General features: G+C 45.5%; 1 protein-coding gene across 3 annotated transcripts in view; it reads right to left on the reverse strand.

The window, feature by feature from the left end:
* Positions 1-11,975, reverse strand: part of CALCRL (calcitonin receptor like receptor) — a 91,416-nt gene extending 79,441 nt beyond the window's left edge. For all 3 annotated transcript variants that reach the window (XR_013839656.1, XM_079980118.1, XM_079980119.1), the window contains exon 1: positions 11,630-11,975. The gene's annotated coding sequence lies outside the window, so the exon portion shown is untranslated. The remainder of the gene's footprint in view (positions 1-11,629) is intronic.
* Between the last annotated feature and the right edge of the window lie 7,310 nt (positions 11,976-19,285).

Consider the following 19,285-nt stretch of genomic DNA (forward strand, 5'->3'; position numbering starts at 1 on the left):
CAGAGGTTTTCAGCTTTTATTTATTTATTCCACTTGACTGTATCCCCCGCCCCCGGCAGCCCACCTCAGAGCAGTACACAAGGAACAATACATGTTGTTGACTGAGCCACTACAAGCACTTTGCCTGTTTCCTCAGACCTGGAAAGCTGTCGTTGATCCCATAAAATCGCATTACATCCTGGCACATCAGACCTTTATTAGCCATGGCATCTGAGTTGTGGCGATGAGCAATTTTGTCCTCAAAGAACCTAGCACATCTATTTGCATCCTCGCCATTGTTGGGCCTGCTTCATTCCCAACAATGGCTTAAGAATCAGCCCCTCTTCCCAGGGAACTCTGGGAATTGTAGTTCTGTGAGGGCAACAGGGTACTCCTAACAAATCTCAGCACCCTTAACAAATGACAGTTGGGGAGCCATGGCAGTTTAAATCCCAACGATAGTGCTTTAAATGTAGAGTTGCCATATAACAAGTTGTTGAGCTTTTATTTGACAAGATAAAAAAAAAAGCGCACAGTAATTTGGACCACTTTACGTAGTGCTATTATTAAAACCTACCCAACACTCTGTGTTTAGTAAACAAGAAACTGTCTTACTGTCACTAACCTTCAGGCAGACAAGAAACACAGCTGCTTTAAACCAAAGACTTCGTTTTAGATATAGAGGAAACGAGCGTTCTTTTTTCTGGTGTTACTAATTATACAACAACCCGCTCTATTTACTATTTGCATAACTACTTAACTTCTTTCCCACGCTGCCCAATAAACAACCAATTTACTTCAAAGAAGTACTCCAGCTAGGGTTGCCATATTTCAAAAAGTGAAAACCCAGACAGAAAAGTTGTTGAGCTTTTTCTCTGGCAAAGTCGCAAGGAGACTGGACATTTTTGAGCTGTTTCTGAGGCAAACAACACTACCAACATAGGCTTTCGTACGTCCGAATTTTCCCAGACATTCAGCCGAGTTCTATCCAGACACTATTTGCAGCTGCAGTATTCCGGATATGTCCAGGAAATTCCGGACGTTTGGCAACCCTAACTCCAGCTGAATGGCTGAATGGCTTCAAAGAAAATGTTTCAGGACCATATTTGCTGCAGTCAACAGACACACTACATATGTAGATACTGTCACGGAATTCTACTCAATATTGATCCAGAACAGAACTACAATATATAGTTTGTTGTTGTTTAGTCGTTTAGTTGTGTCCGACTCTTCGTGACCCCATGGACCATAGCACGCCAGGCACTCCTGTCTTCCACTGCCTCCCACAGTTTGGTCAAACTCATACTGGCAGCTGCGAGAACACTGTCCAACCATCTCGTCCTCTGTCATCCCATTCTCCTTGTGCCTTCAATCTTTCTCAACATCAGGGTCTTTTCCAGGGAGTCTTCTCTTCTCATGAGGTGGCCAAAGTATTGGAGTCTCAGCTTCATGATCTGTCCTTCCAGTGAGCACTCAGGGCTGATTTCCACAAGAATGGATCAGTTTGATCTTGTTGCAGTCTATGGGACTCTCAAGAGTCTCCTCCAGCACCATAATTCAAAAGCATAAATTCTTCGGCAATCAGCCTTCTTTATGGTCCAGCTCTCACTTCCATACATCACTACTGGGAAAACCATAGCTTTAACTATACGGGCCTTTGTTGGCAAGGTGATGTCTCTGCAGGCGTCTTTTAATTTCATGGCTGCTGTCACCATCTGCAGTGATCATGGAGCCCAAGAAAGAGTTAGCAGAGAAAAAACTTAAATCTTGTTGCAGGATTCCCAAAAAATAGACCAGAGGCAATTAATATTACATCCAGCAGAGCTTTATTGCTATTGAAGGCAAATGAGCATAATGGCTACAAATCCAATGCCTACATATGTAGGCAGAAACGGATCATCTGAATTTTAAAAACTATGCTCAGTGGAGGAATTATTATTAAATGTTCTTAACAGCTATGTGATTGTACTTTCCTTTGCTCAAAACCCTTGCATTTAAAATTCAGTAAGCTCTGCCACTTGAATTTAAAGTAATCAAAATTATGTTTTCCGAGTGGATTACGCAGAACGATTTTGGCCTCTTTCTTTGCCCGGAAACGTTAATAATCTGAATCTGGGCTGCAAGATTTGAAGTCTTTATCACACACACATAATAAATTCATACCCTGAGGAAAAGTTGCTTCCCCTTGATCCAAAACGCCTATATTGCTCAGTATATTTAAGTGAGGGTGGTAAGGAACTGCTGTTGAGGTGGGGGACATCTCATGAGACATTTTGCACTTGGTTTGAACACCAGGAAACAAAATTAATGTCCCCATACAATTAAAATGGTTAAATTGCCAGTTTTCTTTGGAAAACCCACAGAGATAGAGGCCTGAGCTGTTCCTGATTGCTACTTCTGTGTGTTTTCCCAAGAGAAGGTTTTACTTGGTTCACAAGAGCCACCCACAATGGATGCACCCTTTGTTTTTACACTGCTTTTCACACCCCTCACAATCCTCCAGTCAGACAAAAAAAGTGACATTAGCAGAGTTTAAGGCATGGGTAAGCAAACTAAGGCCCAGGGCCGGATCCGGCCCAATCGCCTTCTAAATCTGACCCGCGGATGGTCCAGGAATCAGCGTGTTTTTACATGAGTAGAATGTGTGCTTTTATTTAAAATGCATCTCTGGGTTATTTGTGGGGCCTGCCTGGTGTTTTTACATGAGTAGAATGTGTGCTTTTATTTAAAATGCATCTCTGGGTTATTTGTGGGGCCTGCCTGGTGTTTTTACATGAGTAGAATGTGTGCTTTTATTTAAAATGCATCTCTGGGTTATTTGTGGGGCATAGGAATTCGTTCATCCCACCCCCACCCCCCCCCAAAAAATATAGTCCGCCCCCCCCCCTAAGGTCTGAGGGACAGTGGACCGCTTCCCCTGCTGAAAATGTTTGCTGGCCCCTGGTTTAAGGAGTTCTGGCCAGGTAAATCACTCAAGGAGAAGGTGAAGCAGGGCCAGTCAGGAGTGCAAAGAGAGTTCCCCAGGACCAGAGTGAGAGTGCTGGAATATTTGGCTCCCAGGTCTGAGGTCCACCCCCCTCCCACTTCACGACAGAGGAAAACCACTTTGTTTTGCCATGCCACAATGCTGTGTGTTGCCTACACAGAGATAAGATACAGAGTGGGCTGGTTCTGGGCTTCCTTCCAGAAAGTTTATGTAATGTACACATATGCAGCTGACTGCAGAATAATAAAGCTCAGCGAATGTTGTGGTTACCAGGTTAAAAATTATATATATATATATATGTATATAGAAGGGGAATTGCACCTTATGTAAAGAGGCCGAGCTGCAAAGCAGGAAGTCCTTACTTTTAAATGTCACATCTGCTGTGAACGCGGTGAGGAGCTTTGAACAAGCTGCTTTCAAATTCTTGGACAGAAGTGCTTCCTGGGTTCTTCAAACTTTTCAAGACACAAGGCGTGCCAAACAGCAAGCCCCGTCTTTTCCTCCTTTATCGGCACGAACGCAGTTTCAAAGCCATCAATAAAACCACAAATTGACTTAAGTCACATTGCAGGTTTGCTCTATAGAAGCGCCAGAAACAGGGCAGAAGCTTTCAAACGCCAGGGCCCTTTTGGTAAATCTGTGCAAAAGCCATAGAAGCAAAGGGAAAGGGGATAGGTAATTGAAAGACATGGGGCACAGGCTCACGACACAAGCTTGCACCTGCTAATTTATATGTAGATGCACACTGAGGCTGGCTTTTAGGGGGGTAACTCTGTTGTCGGGGGCGGTGGGGGGGAAGCTCTGGGTGTCATAGGGCAAAACAACCTCTGCATGTCAGGACTTAAGCTGAGTGATGAGGTGCTTAAAGATCCACAACATTGTACATGTGCACTGGTAAAGGGATGCGGGCGGCGCTGTGGTCTAAACCACTAATCCTCTTGGGCTTGCTGATCAGAAGGTCGGCGGTTCAAATCCGCACAATGGGGTGAGTGCCTGTTGCTCTGCTCCAGCTCCTGCCTACCTAGCAGTTCGAAAGCACACCAGTGCAAGTAGATAAATAGGTACCACTGTTGCAGAAAGGTTAACAGCATTTCCGTGCACTCTGGTTTCCGTCATGGTGTTCCATTGTGCCAGAAGTGGTTTAGTCATGCTGGCCACATGACCCAGAAAGCTTTCTGTGGACAAACACTGGCTCCCTCGGCCTGAAAGCAAGATGAGCGCCACAACCCAATAGTCACCTTTGACAGGACTTAACTGTCCAGGGGTGCTTTACATTTTTTTAATGTGTGTGCTGGGTCCTCTACCCTGCTCAGGTTGCAATTTGTACATCAGCACTCACTGTGCTACTGTATGGACTATTTCAATAACTTTTGTCTCTGTGTGCAAGAATTGTGCGTATGTACTTGAACATTTAAAAAAGTCCTCTGGGTAAATTAAAACAGCAAGTGGCTGGGGTCTCCTTTTGGGTACTCCAACATGTAGCACACCAGTCACCCTGATTTTTATTTTTATTTAATTAAGTTTTCAAAAGGAGGAATGGGTCAGAAGATTTGCACCCTGGCACAAATATCTCCTAAAAATCCCCCTTCATGCAAGCAATAATATCCACATCCATTCAATCTAATCTTCCCAAGGCCTGTAAATGTGAACGTATTTCTGCACGATTCACTCAGAAACTACAAACACGGGCAGAAGGTGAATAGAAGGAAGGAGCTTACGTTTGCAAAAGTGTGACTGCAAGGTACAAGTTTACTTCGCGTTGAAACAATAATGCTGCCCTGAAGCGGCGACAAAACTTTTTAAAACACCGTTTGACAAAACTGCATTGGGAATTTAGAGTTTGTTGCCCCCCCCCCCCAAAAAAAAAGACTTCCACTCAGTGAGAATAAAAGTGGTTGTGATGCAATGGCTTGTTGGTTGGGTGTGGATGTGCAAAAGTTGACATTCCTGCTTCCCCTTCCTGATCAACATGGGATATTTGAACAATACAGCTAGAGGTAAAAGGATGCTTAATTATTATTTTTTTAACCCTAGCATTTGGCCAATTTTGCCATGCCAGGATGAACCAGCCAGCCTCTATCGCTCACCACACCTCCACAACCGTGTGGTGACGGTTCAGCTGGCTTCACTGAAAAGGACTGAAATATTTCGGTGAGCTTCTGTTCAACACATTTGCAGATCTTCAAAAAGAGTAAGTATAGACCTGCCACTTAGAGGGAGACGCAGAGATCAATGGCCTGTCAGAAATTACGAAAGAAGTGAAAACTGCTTCACCTTGTGAATCTTACTTGTTCCAAAATATTGTGCACATACCATTTTAAAACCACCTCAGCTTTGGCAACTCGTGTGTAACACAGTTAAAGTTATCCCCCTAACTTTCCACTTGCCCGCGTCCTCAGATTCTATTAAACATAAAACCAAAGACATCAGAAGATTTGCTCTACATTTTGACTTATGAAAGATCAGGCTGAGGTTTCAAACAATTGTTTTACTGACTTCTAAAGTAACCAAAATTAGCCAGCATCACCACCATTGAAACATAAGTTTTGTAGGCTTAATAACTAACCACTGAAGAGCTACAAAATGTCCTCTTGCACGTCCTTCTCAAAGTGGATGAGCCAATGGCTTGAATCGAATGCTGGTGGTACTCTCTTTCATTTTCCTAGCTACAGGAGCACAACTGCCTATACCACGTCAGTACTGAGAGTGTTAACAAGCAACATAAATATAATATAAAAAATACAAAGTGGAGACATTAAGGAAATCCAAAGGGAAAATATGAAGAACAGAGGTTCTGACGAACGGATTATTAAAAACGCGTGAGGTAAACGGTGGAAGTCTTTTTTTAAAAAAAACCAAAACACTTTATTTAAGGTAGATAAGGACAAGATGAAATTATACAAATGAATATAAATATAGATGGGAAACGGCTATGTATTGTGAGTACTTATCTACTTTAAAAAATTTTCACCTATGATCCTTTTCTTTTACTTCTTTAGTCTTTCTTTGTTCTTTTTTCTCTTTTCTGATATATTATCTTTCATTTCACTGCTTTTTTGTGAATAGCATTTTATAGAGGTATAAATAACTGTAAATATGAAAAGAGACAAAATATTCTCTATTTTTTTCCCCTTGGTTAGATGTATTTTCTTTTGTTGTGAATATGTATGTTTTCTAATTTGTACTTAATAAAAATTAAAAACAAAACAAAACAAAAAAAACAAGCAACATATCCATAAACAACGGAACAATCCATCTTCTTATATATACCATTTTAAGCAAACTAAAATAAAATGTTTATATCCCAGAAAGCAAAAACGTTTGCATTTGAACCCACCATTGCTTTCAGTTTATACTTTCTTTCCTTCCGGGATTCAACTGCAAAAAATATAGGCTGAGAAACCCCTTTCAGCCTTTTCTGTGCCATGTGTGAATTATAGATGGATCTTTGGTTTGATCCAGAAGAAGTCTTCTTACATTCCCAAAGCGGTTAATGCCAGACCAAACGCAGGGGGGAAAATTGAATGTAGATTTTTTTTATTAATGAAGTTTCCTATTCACATTTTAGAGGATGTTCAATGCAAAGGGTGATTTAAGCCTTAGACATGAAAACTACTGTGGATTTCAGTTCGCAAACAAACTTGTTTGACAAATTTATGATGTTAGATTTGGATTTTACAGGCTGCCTAACCACCATACATTCAAAGCACACACAGAGAGTCACAAAAGGTGTTTGCTGTAGCTCTAATCTGGATAGTTTATTCACTGACTGTGATAGGATTTGGTTTTGCGGATGAAGTGGCTTTCTAAGCACCTTGGGCCAAAATTAAATGATGCTGCAGGTGCCGGGTGGCCACTGAAAATAGGAGCTCTGTGTCTTATTCTCTCTCCTGCTCTTCTTCCATGGTGCAAAATGTGCTGCATTGTGGTGTCGTGGTCAGAATTCCCCTGCCTCAAAATGCTACATAGAGTGACATGAGGTGAGAAAACCTTGAGGATGAGGCCCCTGGAAACTGCACACAGCTACCGTTCCCAGCACCCATAACAAACTACAGCTCCCAGGGTTCTTCCTGCCCCCCCCCCAGTGGTTTTTTAAATGCATGGTGTATGTGAATCCCTTTGCGACACAGGGAGAATCATATTTGCCTGCCTTACAGGACTGTGGTAATGATTCTTGAGTGGTGAGGAACCTGTGGACCTCCGATGGATTTCATGCAGTTGGGGGGAGCTGGAAGGAAGAGAAGGAGTGCAGGGAAGCAAAACACACACAAAGCCAAAATGGGTGGAGCAAGGAGGAGGATGGATGGATGGATGGAAATCCCTCTGGGAACAATCAGTTGAGACCTCTGGCAACAGCAATCTGTCCTTTCCTGGCAGTTCTCTGGGCAGGGAGGAAGAGAAAGAGGGAGGGAGGGAAGGAAGGAAGGAGAGAGAGAAGTGGGGAAGCAGGTGGCAGAAAGAGAGAGAAAAAACACAGGCCATGACCATCTTTGCTTCTAGCCTCACTGTTATATAGCCCTCACCACCATGTTTCCAAGGGATTGTGGCCTTGGAGTGGAGGAGGTTAACCGCTGCGGTGTTCATGGCTGCACTGTGAGTGCTGGAAGGAATACTATTTCAAGGCCCATTTTCACCTGTCCTAGGGGATGGAGCCCAGACTCACCTTGAGCAGCTAAAAGAGGCTCCTGGGAGGCCATTGAGACATTGCTGGAACAACTCTTGGGTTGGGGCAACTGGCTAAATAGTTTCACAATGCTTTAACCAGTTCCAATTTTGGTTCCTCTGTTTTGTTTTTGTCAGGTTGGTGTTAGTTAAATGTTTAGTTGGGGTTGGTGGTTATTTTAATTTGAACAAACTGTAAACTGCTTGTTATTGTTGTTGGTTTCTATTGCAGTGGTTAAGAGCGGTAGTCTTGTAATCTGGGGAACTGGGTTCGATTCCCTGCTCCTCCACATGCAGCTGCTGGGTGACCTTGGGCCAGTCACACTTCTCTGAAGTCTCTCAGCTCCACTCACCTCACAGAGTGTTTGTTGTGGGGGAGGAAGGGAAAGGAGAATGTTAGCCGCTTTGAGACTCCTTTGGGTAGTGATAAAGCGGGATATGTTTATATATGTTGTAAGCTGCCCAGAATGGCTGGGGAAACCCAGCCAGATGGGCGGGATGTAAAATAAATAAAAATTAAATAAATTCAAACTCCCCTTTACAGTGCATTCACTGCATTTCCGGGGACACAGGTGGCGCTGTGGGTTAAAGCCTCAGCGCCTAGGACTTGCCGATTGAAAGGTCGGCGGTTCGAATCCCTGCGGCGGGGTGCGCTCCCGCTGCTCGGTCCCAGCGCCTGCCAACCTAGCAGTTTGAAAGCACCTCCAGGTGCAAGTAGATAAATAGGGACCGCTTACCAGCGGGAAGGTAAACGGCGTTTCCGTGTGCGGCTCTGGCTCTGGCTCTGGCTCTGGCCAAAGCAGCGATGTCACGCTGGCCACGTGACCCGGAAGTGTCTCCGGACAGCGCTGGCCCCTGGCCTCTTAAGTGAGATGGGCGCACAACCCCAGAGTCTGTCAAGACTGGCCCGTACGGGCAGGGGTACCTTTACCTTTACCTTTACACTGCATTTCCAGTGCTGGGTTTTGAACCTGTGTTCACACAGCTCAACGTCATCCAAAATATAGTTGTATCCTGTACTACTGTCATAAGAAACTATTCACACAGGCGAGAGTCCTTTGGCTAATCCTAGCAAAGGTGTTAGGATCCCTGCCCATCAATGTCCCCTGTATACAAATAGACACAAACATGACACTAATGAAGCCATGTTGATTTGAACATCTGAGGAACACACAGAAAAGAAACACACACACAACTTCACCATCCTCTAAGATGGTAATGTGAACTATAGTAAAGGTAAAAGGTAAAGGCAAAGGACCCCTGGAGGGTTAAGTCCAGTCAAAGGTGACTATGGGTTTGTGGCGCTCATTTCGCTTTCAGGCTGAGGGAGCCGACGTTTGTTGACAGACAGCTTTCTGGGTCATCTGGCCAGCATGACGAAACCACTTCTGGTGCAACGGGACACCGTGATAGAAGCCAGAGTGCACAGAAATGCTGCTTACCTTCCCACAGCAGTGGTACCTATTTACCTACTTACTGGTGTGCTTTTGAACTGCTAGGTTGGCAGGAGCTGGGACAGAGCAACAGGAGCTCACTCCATCATGGGGATTCAAACCAACAACCTTCTGATTGGCAAGCCCAAGAGACTTAGTGGTTTAGACCACAGCACCACCTGTGTCCTGAACTCTAGTTTTGCATCACAGCTAAGCACTACTCAATGGCCGGTTTCTTTATAATCCAAATAAAGATATTCTGGTCTGATGCTTTAGATCTGTGAATGTTTTTGAGAACAGGTCCCAAATCCCCTAGTCCACCCTCTGAATGAACTGGCAGAAATACACCGGTCAGCACTTATCTGGATCATGGCAACAAAGAGCAGGATTTTATTTGACCATTTGCAAAGCGTCTCATTCCTTTTTCTTTTTTTACAAAAGGTCAAAAGTAGTAATACAAGCAGACAACTGGTATCCAGCAGACAAAAGGAAATGCTGAAATGTAGAGCAATAGCCCTTTATGGGTTACAAGCAGCAAGGGACACAACAAATGACACAATTTCTAACCATTGCAATGGACAGACCTTTGTAGGCGCAGTCAAGAAACGTGAGACATGTGAAGCAATTCATGCACTTCTGAGCTACAGGGATTTCTCCTCCTGGGGAAATGGAGGCAAGGTACCAGCCTGAATTACCTCATAGGTTTCACAGAGGAAAGTTAACCCCGTGCCATTTGAGTTCCGAACGAACAACAGCAGAACTTAAAAATATGATGAAACCAGGTGTAACTCTTAACTTCAGAAGAACAACTCCAATCCTTTAGCAGCTACTCTTGTATGAAGGGGGTTTACTTGCACTTATCTCCGGCAAAAGAAAACCCCCAAACAAGTCTATCTGAAGCGTTTCAGCACTCTTTGTGCCCCAGATATTTCTATCGGGGGTTTCCTCAACGACCCCTTGACCTTCCAGGTAAGTGGAGTCCTGCTCCCCAGTGCTAAGAAGGGTTAATTTCAAATGGCCAGTGGAGCCCTGGACTGCACATCCATTCTGCACTCACAAATTCTCCATAGAGTTTAAATGTAGGGCTGCCAACCTCCCTGGGCGACCCAAAGGCATTTCTTTCGCTCTATACACCTCAGTAGGATTTTTGTCATTGACAACTCTTCACACAGGAGCCAATCCTCCTTAAACTATCTCTTCCTTACACACAGAAAGTCAATCCCCAAAGCTGAACCTCATGGAAACAACAACAACAACAATTTTATTTATAGGCTGGCCATCTGACTGGGTTGCCCCCAATTCTGGGCACTTCCTAGTCGAATATTAAAAACACAATAAAACACCAAACATGAAAACCTCCCCTATATTCATATGCTGCTGCCTCTTTGCTACATCCGAATCAAGAGAAGTCTAACCACACGAGGATGCGGAGAAAATGTAACCCTACAAGTCCACACGCTTCCACATTTTCACGGCTCCAATGGTTTTGGGGCTGAAGGAGAAAAAGTGGCAGTGTTTGTGGTGAACACATGACCCGCTAATACCCCAGTCCTAACCAGGTTTACTCAGAAGTTCTCTCACTCAGTGTGGGATTGCCAATTGCTTGGGATTGCGACCAGGCAGTCCGATTCAAACAATGTATGCCTACTCAGAAGAGTGACCAAATTGAATCTGGCTTGTTCCCAGGTAAGTGTGCGCAGAATTGCAGCCCTGGGCAGAAATTCTAGGCACATTGGCACCTAAAGGACTGGTAGCAGCAAACAAGGCTATGGATCTTAAAGCATATTTCCTGGAAATAGCAAAGCCGGCTGGATTCGGGACCTAGGCTATTCATACATAAAATCAGAAATAGCAACATCTGGATGCAAATGTGATTAGTACCAGGTATTGAACTTTATCTACAGGTGTAGGGTGATATACAAACAACAGCAACAATTTATAAATATGATGCCCTTCTGACTGTGTTGCCCCAGCCACTCTGGGCAGCTCTGATCTGATCTGACACGAACAGCAAAGGGCTACCGGGGGTGCCTTTTCGCGCGCTCGTCTCTCTCCACGCCTCCCTACAAGCGAAGGAGCTCGCAGTGCGCGCAAACCCTCGCGCCGATTCAGCCACCGAAACGGCACCGAGGCGAGCGCGGCTGCAGCGCCGGCATCGCCCTCGTCCTCTTCTTCCGTTCGCCCCTGCTTTGCCCAAAGCCGCCTGCTTTCCACGCCGGGCTTTGCTCCAGAGGGATTCTGAAAACTCCGAAGGCGCCCGGAGGATTTCCTGCACTTCCCCAAGGCGAAACCGGGTGCGCCCCGGTGTCGCTTGCTGCCAACTTGGGGTCTGTCTCTTTACGCGCAGCCGGCGAAGCCCCGAGTTGCGTGTGGTCCCACCTCTCTCACCCCTACACGGAGGCGCGCTTTCGAACAAAGGGGTTTCCCCTCTCCCTCCCCTCCAAATAAAGTTCCTCTCCACGGCTTGTGCAAACCACACGCGCGCGGGGAGCCCCCAACTTCGCCAGCGGGAGCGATTGCCTCTCGCGCGCGTGGATCAAGAGTGATCTGTATTGGGATCGATGCTCACCCAAAAGCTCTTCCTGCCAGCGGCACCGTAGGCAAGGCGATCGGATGTGCGTCCAACTCTCGGTGGGTTCTTCGTTTCGGAGACAGCTTTGCCCCCTTCCACACACACACAAACACACTCTCCAAAAAGACAAATGCGAAGCGGAGTCGAAGCGCACAACAAAGGAGTCGATCAGGAGAGGCAGGTACAATCCAAGTTGGGAGATGGGGCGAAGGGAGGCGGCTCTGCTGCGCTCTGCCCTCCGGAGCAGGCGGCTGGGTCTGAGGAGGGACTGGCGAGCGTGGTCCGGTTGTAAGCGATCCGCAGCGCAAAGGAAACATCCCCGTTTCCTGTTACATCAGTCCCAGACCCCGCCCGCCGGGAGGATTGGGTTACTTTCTTGGCAAGCCAAGCGCTGCTCTTTTTCTCTTCCCGGAGACGCGCTCTCGGTAGGAGCGCAGGGCTGCTGCTTGTTGCTGCTTTTTCCACCTTTTTTAGCCGACCGTCCTGAAATTGCCTGCGCGCACCCAGGAGCTGAAGTGAGGCGCGGGACAGCGAGATCCCTCCACCTAGGAGGCATAGAAAACGGGAGTGGTGCAGCAAGAAAGCCGCTGGAACGTTTGCAAAGCTAAGCAGGGTCCGGTGTGGTTTCAGATTGGATGGGAAACCTTGTGTGGAGCTGGGGTTGGGCTAGATGACCCTCAGGATCCCTCCCGACCCTCTTAACGGTTAGATCACGCAGGCTCTCAAGGCAACGAAGGTGGAAAGCTGTCATAAATCCCCTTGCAGCCTCCCTTTCTCCATTGCATCCTGCCTTTCTTCCGTGGAGCTCACGGACCCTCACAACCACCCCAGGAGGTAGGCTGCTTAGGCACAGTGATTGTGCATGACCCAAGGTCATCCAGCAAACTTCAGGGGAGAATTGGAACCTGGAGACTTCCTGGCTCTTGCTTGATGCTCAGTCTAAGCCACTGCATTACTCTGGTTTAAGTGGGGCATGGAGGTGCAACAGAGGAGAGGCAGTGTGGTGTAGTGGTTAGAGTGTTGGATTACTGCTGGGGTTCAGAATATGATGTGGAGAGGCCTCTGATTGAATTGCATGTGATTCCCCACCCTGCCTCAAAAGTCAAAGCAGATGCTTGAAGTCTGTACTGGGCAGGTTACTCGTTCCTTTACAGTGGTACCTCAGGTTACATATGCTTCAGCTTACATAGGCTTCAGGTTACAGACTCCGCTAACCCAGAAATAGTGCTTCAGGTTAAGAACTTTGCTTCAGGATGAGAACAGAAATTGTGCTCCGGTGGCGCGGCGGCAGCAGGAGGCCCCATTAACTAAAGTGGTGCTTCAGGTTAAGAACAGTTTCAGGTTAAGAACAGACCTGCGGAACGAATTAAGTACTTAACCCGAGGTACCACTGTACAGTGTTTTCCCAGCCACATCGCACATTTACAGCACATAGATTCCCTCCACCAAGAATCACAGGAGCTGCAATTTGCCTCTCACAGCCAGAACTACAATTCCCAGTTCCCTTAACCAACTATGGTTGCCAGGAAGTCTTAAAATGCCTGGTGTGGATGTGGCTATGCCCAAGCTACCATTTGTGTATACATGCCATGAAACTCACGGAGTGACTTGAGGCACTCAGCATAACCTCTCTTGCAGGGGTAATGTGAAGACAAAGTCATCATGAGGGTCTAGATTGGGTATATGCTTGAATGGCTATGCTTGTGCGTGCTATGATGGAGTAAACGCATCATTAAGCAGCACTTCCTTTTATCCAATTCCTGGATAAAGCAACACTTAGTACTCTTGAGTGATTGAGACCAAACACTCAAAGCCCCATTATCTTGAAATTCTGCCCTCACAACAATACAGGGCCTTTCTAGAACTAAGGTTTCAACAGATGCCCTCGGAGATAGAGGGGAGATACCAGAGAATGCCCCCTATGCAGGGCCGGATTTAGGTTTGATGAGGCCCTAAGCCAGGCACAGGCAAACTCAGCGCTCCAGATGTTTTGGGACTACAACTTCCATGATCCCTAGCTAACAGGACCAGTGGTCAGGGATGATGGGAGTTGTAGTCTCAAAACATCTGGAGGACTGAGTTTGCCTGTGTCTGCCCTAAGCTACAGAAGGTAATGGGGCCCTTTATATGTCCAGCTGTCCTTTGCCAACAACAATTTGTCACTGTTTTTTGGGTTGAAAAGCTTGGGGGGGGGGAGGATCCCAGGATCGACCAGGGGCACCCTGCGATCGACCTGTTGGACAGCCCTACTACATGGTAATTTATGGCCGTAATAGGTATCTAAAGCCATTTGCACATAACAAAATATGTATTTTATCAAAGCAATTGTTGTAATTGTTGAACTGAAATACAATTAAGAAGAAGTATATTAATAGCCAACAAAGGTCCGTATAGTTAAAGGTATGGTTTTCCCAGTAGTGATGTATGGAAGTGAGAGCTGGACCATAAAGAAGGCTGATCGCCAAAGAATTGATGCTTTTGAATTCTGGTGCTGGAGGAGACTCTTGAGAGTCCCATGGACTGCAAGAAGATCAAAGCTATCCATTCTGAAGGAAATCAGCCCTGAGTGCTCACTGGAAGGACAGATCCTGAAGCTGAGGCTCCAATACTTTGGCCACCTCATGAGAAGAGAAGACTCCCTGGAAAAGACCCTGGTGCTGGGAAAGATGGAGGGCACAAGGAGAAAGGGACGACAAAGGACGGGATGGCTGGACAGTGTTCTTGAAGCTACCAGCATGAGTTTGACCAAACTGCGGGAGGCAGTGGAAGACAGGAGTGCCTGGCATGCTCTGGTCCATGGAGTCACAAAGAGTCGGACACAACTAAACGACTAAACAACAACAACAACAACAATTATTAAGCTCTAACTGTATGTAGATTATATTTTATTTGTGTTTTTATCTTATATTTTGGAAATGTACATCCAGTTGTTGTTTTTCCCTTTAAATTTTTTGGGGGCACCAAGAGAGTGGGGCCCTAAGCTATAGCTTGTTCAGCTTATACGTAAATCTGGCACTGCCCATATGGATCGCAAATGTATATATGGATGCAATCAGGTAGAGGACATCACAAACTATCTGCGGATTTTCCCCCTGTATGCATCGCCCAAAGGAAAATCTATATTGCCAATTCTTCATTGGTTTCTAGGTCAATTGACACTGGAAGTGAGAGTTCAACTCCTAGCAGACAAACATCTATATACTATACACCAGGTAGCCAAATTTGCGCTGACAGCCAAGAAGCCCCGTTCCAGCTATGTGAATGCATGCCAATCTTAAGTTTTAATGTTGTAAATTTCTTTTTATGTTATCTGCTACAGGTCACGTTGTAGGGTTTTAGATTAAAGTTTCCTTTAATTCTCTGCCATCCATTGTAAAGGCCTTTGGCGATATATGATAAAATTGATTGAGCCTAACTGACCTGTCTCTCTCTAAAGAGAAAATTTAATCCCTCAGACCCCTAAATACTCACACACATGCTTTGCCGAAATGGTTGAAAATTTACAAGGAACTGAGCAGCAAAGAAAGATGTGACCGTCCTCAGATCTGCATTGGTCTTTTAGGCTGCGTAAATCACCCTCACGGAAGCTAGTGGGATTTAGTTCCTAGTACAGTGGTACCTCGGGTTACATACGCTTCAGGTTACATACACTTCAGGTTACAGACTCTGCTAACCCAGAAATAATACCTTGGGTTAAGAATTTTGCTTCAGGATGAGAACAGAAATCGTGCTCCGGTGGTGCGGCGGCAGCAGGAGTCCCCATTAGCTAAAGTGGTGCTTCAGGTTAAGAACATTTTCAGGCTAAGAACGGACCTCCGGAACGAATTAAGTACTTAACCCAGCATGGTGTAGTGGTTAAGAGCGGTGGACTTGTAATTTGGGGAACTGGGTTCGCTTCCCCGCTCCTCCACATGCAGCTGCTGGGTGACCTTGGGCCAGTCACACTTCTCTGAAGTCTCTCAGCCCCACTCACCTCACAGAATGTTTGTTATGGGGGAGGAAGGGAAAGGAGAATGTTAGCCGCTTTGAGACTCCTTCGGGTAGTGATAAAGCGGGATATCAAATCCAAACTCTTCTAACCCGAGGTACCACTGTATACCTATTTGGGATCCTGCCCCCCATAAACACACATAGGATTGGTCTGCCATTGTGTCAAATGCACATAAGCCCTCGCAAGCCCAGGTTGGATCTCAGCCTGCCTGCAGATTTGCCTCACGCAGAAGATGTCTCAGCCGTGCAGGGAATCCCCATACCATATCACACCTATTTTTAGCACGCACGGAAAGACCTTTCGGTGGGAGCATCCCCCATGGTTCAGTTGCAGCCCTGAAGCACCTCTCTGGAAATGTGCAAAATTCTTGGCTAAGGAGGCAGACCCATGGCATCTGAGAATGCCGGAGCAATCCAATCTGTGCAAATCTCTTGGCAACCTCCAGCCTTCTGCAACTAGTTGCTGCAGAGGCACAGCTTCAATGCTGCTGTCACTCTACCTAACCTCTCCCCTGTTTCCCTCCCTGTCATGTCTTTGTCCTCTTTGTCTAGAAACCTGGTGGTGGTGACCCCAACGTTCTGGAACTCAGAGGTGCTTAAAGCTAGACAGAGGCCAGCAAATATCAGCAGATTCCTTCAGGATGAGCTTAAAGAGACCCAGTGCTCTGATGGATAAGCCCTGCCTCTCTTCACAGGACTATCAGCTCTGCAAAGCAATGGACTGGGAAATTTGAACAGTTATTTTATGCCACATTTCTTTTTTTTTTAAAAAAGGAAGATGTTCACAATAATATACAGGGCTGGATATACCGCAGGTTTGATAAAGCCCTAAACTACTGAAGGTAATGGGGCCCTTTATATGCCCAGCTGTCGTTGGTTAACAACAAATTGCCGCTGTTTTTTGGGTTGAATGTATGCTATATGGTAATTTATGGACCTAATAGGTATCTAAAGCCATTTGCACATAACAAAATATGTATTCTATCATAAAATACATATTTTATGTAGGCATCCTGTATATAGAAATGAGCAAATTTTAGGGAGCAGGCTAGCAGGCGGGGCCCATGACTTACATCTTAGGAGCCTACACAACACAAAACACTGTTGCTGTATGTAGATTTTATTTTATTTGTTTTTTTTAATCTTATATTTTAGAAATGTACATCCAGGTTTTTCCCTTTAAATTTTTTTTGGGGGGCCTCTTGGGGCCCTAAGCTATAGCTTCTTTAGCTTATACGTAAACCCAGCACTGATAAGATAGAAGAAAATGATCAGACAACAGCATTGCAAATCCAATTGTTAAAACCAGTTACAAATCAGAGAGTTGCGACCAGAATTAGCTGAAAAATGAAAATGAGGTAAAATAAAAATAATATGCACCCTATAAGACTTGGATTTTTCATATCATGAAACCAGGAATAAAGGGATCAGAGAAGGGGCTTGAAGGTATGGTTTGGTTTGGATCAAGGTAAAAGCAAGGCAGAAAAAGAATTGGTCTGTTGTATGATGCTGACCTCTAGTGTTTAAGCACCAACCAGCCACCTTTCGATACACAGCGCTGCTATACATCCAGATTTCCCTAGACATTACCAGGATTTCAAAGGTAGAATTGACGTCTGAGGGGAATTTCCTAAAGGCTGCTCTTTGTCCTGGATCTTAGATAAGTCAATCAGAAAGCTCAACAATTTGGAGGGTGGGAGGAGCGGAATTGCTGCCGTAATATTTTTTTTAAAAAAGGTAAAGGACCCCTGACAGTTAAGTCCAGTCGCAAAAGACTCTGTGGTTGCGGTGCTCATCTCGCTTTACAGGCCGAGGGAGCCAGCGCTTGTTCGCTCCGCAGACAGTTTTTTCGAGTCATGTGGCCAGCATGACTAAACCGCTTCTGGCGCAACCGAACACCGTTGATGGAAACCAGAGCAGCACACGGAAACGCTGTTTACCTTCCTGGTGCAGCACTGCCTATTTATCTATGTGCTTTTGAACTGCTAGGTTGGCAGGAGCTGGGACCGAGCAACCGGAGCTCATTCTGTTGCAGGGATTTGAACCGCCAACCTCCTGATTGGCCAGCCCAAGAGGCTCAGTGGTTTAGACCACAGCGCCACCCGTGTCCCCGCCGTAATATTAACCAAGCGTAATTTCCAGTGGTGCTCCTCTCAGATCTGTTTGAAAAAACTGTATTGGGAACTGCACTTCTTAGTTCCAGTTACAGATAGGTAGCCGTGTTGGTCTGCCATAGTCAAAACAAAATAAAAAAATTCCTTCCAGTAGCACCTTAAAGACCAACTAAGTTAGTTCTTGGTATGAGCTTTCGTGTGCATGCACATGTGTATCTGAAGAAGTGTGCATGCACACGAAAGCTCATACCAAGAACTAACTTAGTTGGTCTTTAAGGTGCTACTGGAAGGAATTTTTTTTTGTTTTGCACTTCTTAGTGTTATAGAGGTGGTGTTTAAAAAGATGAAAAGATAAATAGCCCTCCAAGGAGTTCATTTTATCGTATGATTGCAAGGACACTTTTCATGCTGAAGTCCACCCTCAAAATGTTTCCTCCTCTTCATCTTTGGGATGAATTCTGCTCCTTTCCACTTGGGGCCTTGTCCTGGGGCCTTGTCCACTTGGGACTTCTGCCCTGGTTACTGGGTTTGCCAGCTTCCAGTTCTAAGAAGAAAATGTCTTTGCTGCTTCTGCTACATTTCCATATATGCTCCCCGACAGCTGAAAATGTTCATTTTCTCCTCCAGCCAAATCGCTGCCTTTCTTGCCTCCCTTTTTGTGCCAACCCCTACTCTACTAAAACTTTTTTTTTTTTAAGTCCCCATCAATTCTGGTTAAAGTTCCAGCTCTGTCTTTAAAGTTGTTAGAGTATATTGAACTGGCTAGATCACACTAGACAAGAGTTTCAAAAAGCATGAGGAAAATGCAGAGAATACTCCACAAAACAGTGCCCTAAAATACATACCTGGACTTGTTTCAAATTAATGTCTGCAGGAGACTTTGTGGCTATTTAAGTTATAATTAGAATCATAGAATCATAGAATCATAGAGTTGGAAGAGACCACAAGGGCCATCGAGTCCAACCCCCTGCCAAGCAGGAAACACCATCAGAGCACTCCTGACATATGGCTGTCAAGCCTCTGCTTAAAGACCTCCAAAGAAGGAGACTCCACCACACTCCTTGGCAGCAAATTCCACTGTCGAACAGCTCTTACTGTCAGGAAGTTCTTCCTAATGTTTAGGTGGAATCTTCTTTCTTGTAGTTTGGATCCACTGCTCCGTGTCCGCTTCTCTGGAGCAGCAGAAAACAACCTTTCTCCCTCCTCTATGTGACATCCTTTTATATATTTGAACATGGCTATCATATCACCCCTTAACCTCCTCTTCTCCAGGCTAAACATGCCCAGCTCCCTTAGCCGTTCCTCATAAGGCATCGTTTCCAGGCCTTTGACCATTTTGGTTGCCCTCCTCTGGACACGTTCCAGTTTGTCAGTGTCCTTCTTGAACTGTGGTGCCCAGAACTGGACACAGTACTCCAGGTGAGGTCTGACCAGAGCAGAATACAGTGGCACTATTACTTCCCTTGATCTAGATGCTATACTTCTATTGATGCAGCCCAGAATTGCATTGGCTTTTTTAGCTGCCGCGTCACACTGTTGGCTCATGTCA

This window comes from Podarcis cretensis (assembly GCF_951804945.1).
Source record: "Podarcis cretensis genome assembly, chromosome: 1".
NCBI classification, from domain to species: Eukaryota; Metazoa; Chordata; class Lepidosauria; order Squamata; family Lacertidae; genus Podarcis; species Podarcis cretensis.